This window comes from Astyanax mexicanus, chromosome 23 (genome assembly GCF_023375975.1).
Source record: "Astyanax mexicanus isolate ESR-SI-001 chromosome 23, AstMex3_surface, whole genome shotgun sequence".
Lineage (NCBI taxonomy): Eukaryota > Metazoa > Chordata > Actinopteri > Characiformes > Acestrorhamphidae > Astyanax > Astyanax mexicanus.
In genome coordinates, this window is record NC_064430.1 from 18,048,012 (window position 1) to 18,055,984 (window position 7,973).

The following is a 7,973-nucleotide window of genomic DNA, read 5'->3' on the forward strand; positions in this document are numbered from 1 at the left end:
CAGGGTAAGAGCACAGTTTTGATCAAAATATTACAATGCACACAGCATTATGTGTGACATACCAGAGTTCAAAAGAGGACAAATTGTTGGTGCACGTCTTGCTGGCGCATCTGTGACCAAGACCGCAAGTCTCTGTGATGCATCAAGAGCCACGGTATCCAGGGTAATGTCAGCATACCGCCAAGAAGGACCACCCACATCCAACAGGATTAACTGTGGATGCAAGAGGAAGTTGTCTGAAAGGGATGTTCGGTGCCGGTGGTTTAGATATTGATGGCTGTATATTGAGTCATTTTGAGGGAAGAATACATTTACACTGTTATAGAAACTGCACACAGATGATTTTTCATTGTGTCAATTTTGTCAGTATTTCCCATGAAAAGATATACTTAACCCTCCTGTTATTTTATCTTGGTCTATTTTATATTTTAATTTGTCGTGAAGTTTAAAGATCTAGAAAAAATAGTTACTAATAAGTAGTTTTTTAGTATGAAACTTCTACTTCTTCTGCTTGCCTTAATTAGTGTAATCGCCATATAATATTTAAATGGTTCATCTTACATATTTGCAACCACTCCTGAAAAAAACTAAACTAAAACAAAATTGCAATGTTATGTTTCAATGTTATGTAAAACTATTGTTTTATATGTTGGTCTTTCAAAAGTAATAAAGTAGTGAAACATTATTTGTATGTTTTTTATGAAAAAAATAGTGAATTATCCTAATTGAATCATTACCTGCTATAGGTAAGGAACAACATTGCACTAAACATTGATTATATTGATAATAATTAGCAATGGGGTTATTAGGATTTTTTTCAGATATCTTTTAGATAATTTAACATGCGACGGGTGAATATGACCCGGAAACACTACTGCTGGTTCTGAAAATGAACATAATAGAAGGGTTAAATATTTGCAGAAATGTGAGGGGTGTACTCACTTTTGTGATACACTGTATATCAGCATTTTTTAGCTTCCATTGAACATTGCAAAAGTCATGACTTGACTATGGAATGCCAGTGTAGAAGAAATACAGTTTTATGGACTAATTTTAAGCTTACCAATGGCTAAAATATTTGTATTGTACTTGAACCATAGTACGGATGTGTGCAGCCTGAACTTAGTGGGTTCAGTGGTTTCAGCTGGTGTGTGTGTTTTGTGTGTGTGTGCTGTACGTGTGCTCGCCTGAGCGTGCATCCGTAAATGTCACTGGAATTGTTTCCATTGCTGACCCAGCCGGAGGTGCCCAAACGTGAGAAATTAAATGTCAGGCGACTTTTTTTTTAAGTGGTACAAACATATTTGGAGAAATTCCATTTCACTCCTGGATGGATCTGAGGCCACAGCGCCCGTAACCACCTCCGAAAATCAATAGCATGTTAAAGACTCGGCCGTGTCCATCACAATGACTTATTTCATGAAGTCTCTGAAGCAGACAGAGGTTAAAGATGGTGCTTATGTGCATTTTGTTAAAAGTTCTGTTAAACAAACTGGGGTTAGAGGTGTGTGAGAGGCTGTAGTGAGGGAATGCATTGTTGATTTGGGGAGTAAATATGCACACAACATTATGGGTGACAAACCAGAGTTCAAAAGAGGACAAATTGTTGGTGCACGTCTTGCCGGCGCATCTGTGACCAAGACAGCAAGTCTTTGTGATGTATCAAGAGCCACGGTATCCAGGGTAATGTCAGCATACCCCCAAGAAGAATGAACACATCCAACAGGATTAACTGTGGACGCTGTAAGAGGAAGCTGTCTGAAAGGGATGTTCGGGTGCTAACCCAGATTGTATCCAAAAAACATAAAACCACGGCTGATCAAATCACGGCAGAATTCAATGTGCACCTCAACTCTCCTGTTTCCACCAGAACTGTACGTCAGGACAATAAATTATTGTGGTCTAAAACCAGGTGTTTCATTTCAACTGATAATGGCACTCATAGAACGCCTCTCAGCCAATCACATTGTAGGTTCGGAACTAACTGATGTTCTTAACCTGTTCAATCTGTCAAGTTTTCTGGATGTTCTTAGAATGTTTTTAAAACATTGAAGTAATGTTGCTGCATCCTCTCGTGTCAATTTTTTTAATGTTTAGTTTTGACAGTGTTACTTTTAACGGGTCCTGTGTAAAACTGTTTTTTTTAATCATTTTATTTCTACATCATGTAGTAAATTAAAAGTGCTAAAAAAAACTCTGTGAAGCATTTAGGTGCTCTTATCTGGGGTGCTGTTAACTTGTGGTTTGAGGAAACTCTTAGTCTTCCTTTACTGGGCTGTCCTGATGATTGCCACATTCATTAGTACAGTTTTGATGGTCTGCACTTGAGGATACTTTCTTGAAATTTTTCGGATTGACTAATTTTGCATTTCTTAAAATCATTTTTTTTACTTAGTTGATTATTTCTTGTCATAGTATGTATTAGAACATTACTCAAATATGGATGTTTACTGTATTTACCAACCTCTTCACAACTTTACGACTGATGCTCTTAAACACATTGAGAGGCAAGAAATTCAAGTAATTAACTCTTGATAAGTTCAGTACAGCTGTTAACTGAAAGCTCACATTTCAGGTGACTCTATCTGATAAATCTGACTAAGAAAATAAATCCAAAATGGGCAAAACTGTCATCTTAACAAGAGGGGCCTAAAATATCTAAAATATAAAACATATTCTGGTTTGTTTAACATATTTATTTTTTAGTAGCTCGGATTATTTAATTTTTGATATACATTGTACGCAATGTTAAAATAAAGAAAAAACACTCAATTGTTCAATATATTTATTTTGTTAGTTTAAAATTGTAAAACTTTGCTGTTTATGTCTACTTTTAAATAGAAATGGACATAAAATGGTGCCATATGTTTGGAACCCACTATACACACACACACACACATACAGCTTTAACACCTGTTTGGCTTAAAGGAAATGAAATCACGTCTTTACAGCTGAACACACAGCACACACACGCGGATCCAAATAGAGTAAAGGATGTAACTGAATTAGCCTCAGCTGAGGGACGTTTCTCAGGGTGAATGATGTCATTCTGATTCTGTTTTAGTTCACGAGGTCTTCACAGGATGTGTGAAAGACGTGCCAAGCCTGTTTTAAACAGGCTGCATCATATGAAGCTGATTTTCCACAGTTATGAGAATCAAAAGATGTTTTCAGTACGATTGAAAGATTTCTCCTTGTGATAATCACAGTTTACAGAGGAAAGACACAGTTTTTTAAATTACCGTATTTTTTGCACTATAATCCTATAATTTTCCTAGAAACTGTCAGTGCGCCTTTTAATCCACAGCATCTTAGACTCTGCAACAGCTTCATCCACCAGGCAGTCAGACTCCTCAATGCACAGAGACAGAGCTGAACCCCACCCCACCCACCACACACACACACCCACTCAGCACACAGAGACTGACATGACTTTATTCCTTTCAGCAATATTTGCTGCACTCTAAAAAAACTAAACTATCTACCTCAGTAACTGCTGTGATTATATATGTTCTACATGTTACACATCTCTGCACCTTATCCTCACTAAACACTCTATTATACCGTATCGGTACTGCACTGTCCTGTCACTGTCTTTAAATTGTCTCGTCTTTTGTATTTATTGTATTTATTGTTATTTAGTGTTATAATTTTATAATTTTATGTTGCACAGTCGTCACTCCTGCACTTTATGTTGTCTATTGCTTGTTGTTCTATGTTGCACCATGGTTCCGGAGGAACGTAATTTCATTACACTGTGTACCTGTACTCAGATGTAATGACAATAAAAGCCTTTTGACTTGACTTGACTTGACTTGTCTTATATAAGAATTTTACCAGTTAGGTTGTAAGAAGCAGTAAAGACACTCTGCTGAAGTACAGAGTTATACAAGAGTTTCAGTTTAGTTCTCCAGCACTGAGACTGGAGCAGTATTAGCATTAGCCGCTAACCACTATTTCTCCGTTCTGTAGCCTGCTGCTAATACTGGCTAGCACTGCTGGAGCAGTTAGCCGCTGATGCTAATGAAATTCGGGAATCTAAGCTTACTGTAAATAAACAAAAGTGCTTTACTCACCCAAATAAACAGGAGAGAAATCTGTGTAGATTAATATCCAGCGCTCGTTTGACTTTAAAAGAAAGTATTTTTTTATTACAGTTTTGTTTACTTAGCTTAACTTAGACCTGCTGAATTAGAAGTTCTTTATAGTGTCTCTTAAAATGCGCCTTATGATCCAGTGTGCCTTATATATGAAAATAGACCAGAAAGTAGACGTTCATTAATAGTGTGCCTTATAATAAGGTGTTCCTTCTAGTGAAAAAAATGAGGTATTAGCCTTTGTGGTGGTTGGTGTGGCACAGTGGATAACACCACACCTGCTTGGGCAAGACTCCTAACACTACATTGACCCACCCCTGTAATACAAATAAACTTGTAAGTTGCTCTGGATAAGACTGTAACAACATGGTTGAAATGGATTAGTAATAGTATGTAATAACACAATGCTAATAACAATATTAATCAAGGTTCTCATGGGCTTAAATACAAATCTGGGAAATGAAAATTAAATTGTCTTAAATTTGCTGAGAATTTGCTGTAGGTATTACATTTTAAGACACATACTAACTTTAGCAGCGAGTTAGCTAACGTTACCAGGGAGAGAACTAAGGTTAGCGGAGTGCTAGCTACATTAGCATCAAGCTAGCTAACATACTTACGTTAACAGTGAGTTAGCTTAGTTAGTGGCTATTGGTGCTAACTTTAGCAACGAGTTAGCTAACGTGACCAGGGAGAGGACTAAGGTTAGCGGAGTGCTAGCTACATTAGCATCGAGCTAGCTGACATACTAACATTAGCGCTGAGTCATTAGCGGCTAGAGAAGCTAACATTAGCAACGAGCTAGATAATGTTACCAGGGAGAGAACTAAGGTTAGCGGAATGCTAGCTACATTAGCATCAAGCTAGCTAACATACTTACGTTAACAGTGAGTTAGCTTAGTTAGTGGCTAGTGGTGCTAACATTAGCAAAGAGCTAGCTGATGTTACCGGGGAGAGAACGAAGGTTAGCATAGTGCTAGCTACATTAGCGTTGAGCTAGCTAACATACTTACGTTAGCGGTGAGTTAGCTTCATTAGCAGCTAGCAATGCTAACATTAGCAACAAGCTAGATAATGTTACCAGGGAGAGAACTAAGGTTAGCGGAGTGCCAGCTACATTAGCATCAAGCTAGCTAACATACTTACGTTAACGGTGAGTTAGCTTAGTTAGTGGCTAGTGGTGCTAACATTAGCAAAGAGCTAGCTGATGTTACCGGGGAGAGAACGAAGGTTAGCATAGTGCTAGCTACATTAGCGTTGAGCTAGCTAACATACTAACGTTAGCAGTGAGTTAGCATCATTACCAGGGAGAGAACTAAGGTTAGCAGAGAGCTAACTAATATTAGCGGTGAGGTAGCTAACATAACATTGGCGGCAAGCTAACTAAATTGCTAATGTTAGCAGCGGGTTATCTACGTTACCGTACACAATAGAACAAAATAAAAAAATATAGATATAAATGGGAAATTTTAAGTTTTGATTTTCAAATAAATATATTATTTTATAGCAAAGAAATTAGGACTCCATTTTTTGGTCTTAAATTTTATTTATTGAGGCCTTAAAAAGGTCCTAAAAAGCATTAAATTTGACTTTTAAAATGGTGCAAGAACCCTGTTAATACTGAATGCAATGAAACAATGACCTCCATGTTTTCCACAGTTGTTAATTTGTGTTCTTCTATCAAAAACGTTTTTTAAAAGTACATCATTTACTTGAACTGACCATGTGGTTAGATGTGTAATGTTATTTATAAAAACAGCATGTGCTGCAGCTGAGCTGTAACACCCCAGTTCCCTTACAGCCTTTCACACAGTGTATTTTTAGCATGCTAACAGGCTAGCTGTCTGTACTCTGGGTGAGAGACATGATCTTTAATTAAATGGAAGTTTAGGCTATTGGCTTCGGCTCTTGGCGAGCATATCCTTGAATTATGTATCAGACGGATGCTCAGGTCACTGAAACTGATATAGTGTAGGAGGACCATCTCTTATCATACCTGTAAACACTCTGCACCTTCTACACCACCTGCTGCTCTGACTGAGTGTAATTTGGGTGGTGTGTGTGTGGTGCTGAAAGTTTTTACACACAGCAAGCTGATAGGTTAAAGGAAATGGTACCACTTTAAAATAAGACTACCATTATAAAGGGTTTAAAAATGGTTTAGTTTATTAATGGTTACTAATTAGGTTGTAAATGCCTTAAAAAGCATCAATAATCAGTTATAACACATACATAGTTTGCCAAATGGTGAACCCACAGCCACATGACTAATTAATAATGATTTTTAAGGCATTTACAACCTAATTAGTAACCATTAATAAACTAAATATAAACCATTTAGAAACCATTTATAAAGGTAGTCTTATTTTAAAGTGGTACCAAGGAATACATGCATATGGCCACTTTGGAACCCAAGACCTTTGATCAAAACATATAGGGGCATTTATCTTGTATTTAAACTAGTCGTGTCAATCGATTAAAAAATTAATCTGATTAATTACAACAATTTTCTGTGATTAACTGTGATTAACTTGTATATTTAACAGTAACATTTGAGGGACAACTGAATTACTAACATTAGAGGTGGGTTAGCTACGTTATCGTACACAAAAAAATAAAAATAAATGGGAAATATTAAGTATTAATTTCCAATACAATTAATTATTTTATACCAAAGAATTTATGACAACATTTTTGGTCCTAAATTTTATTTATTGAGGCCTTAAAAAGGCCATAAAAAGCATTAAATTTGACATTTAAAATGGTGCAAGAACCCTGTAAATACTGAATGCAATGGAACAGTGACCACCATGTTTTTTACAGTTGTTGAGTTGTTGTAATTAGTCAGATTCAATTTTTTTATCGATTGACACGACTAGTTTAAATACATAAATGCCCCTATATGTTTTGATCAAAGGAAAAGGTCTTGGGTTCCAAAATGGCCATGCATGTGCTTTCAACCTATCAGCTTGCTGTGTGTAAACACCTTCAGCACCACACACACACCACCCAAATTACACCTGGTCAGAGCAGCAGGTGGTGTAAAAGGTGCAGAGTGTTTACAGGTATGATAAGAGATGGTCCTCCTACACTACATCAGTTTCAGTGATGTGATCAGTTTCGGTGACGATATTAAAATATATTACAAAATTGTTTGGCAACAGTAAACAAGCAATAAACTGGGCAAGGCAAAAAGCGTAAACAATAATACAAAAATGGGTCAAAGACGAAAAGCCAATAAACAAAGAGAAATGCGTCATAGTAGAGCTAGGGGACCTAGATTCAACTCTCGACAATACGCAACAATGAGTGCAAACTGAGGGGTATTTATACTCAAAAGTCCAGGTGCAGTAATCAGTAGCTGGGTGAACCTGAACGCTGTAATGTCGTGATCCAATGAGTCATTGTAGTCCTGAGTAAGAGAATGCTGGGAAATGGAGTCTTTGTGTCCCTCAGAGTTGAAGTTGTTAAGATTTGGTGCTGCTTGCTTTTCGCTTATGAAGAGCGGTCTAAAAAGTTCTAAATGTAAATGTAATGCAATGTAATCAGAGTATTCAGAGTTAAAAGCATTGGAATTTGCAATATTGGAATTTATCAATATCTACTTTTAATTTTATTCTACAATTTTTTTTATTCTACGAGTCATATATTTTGCAATGCAATACATATTGGCTTGATTCAGTGGCACACAATACATGTTCTTTTCATATTTTTTATGTTTAAGAAAACCTTATCACACATTCCAATATGAGAGAATTTTTACAGATTGTACAGAAAAAAGTACATATGTTATAATTTAAAACAGCAAAAAACTACACAACAAAAATAGTAGTTTAACCAGTGTGTGTGTGTTCTGTTACATTTGGAGTGAATTAA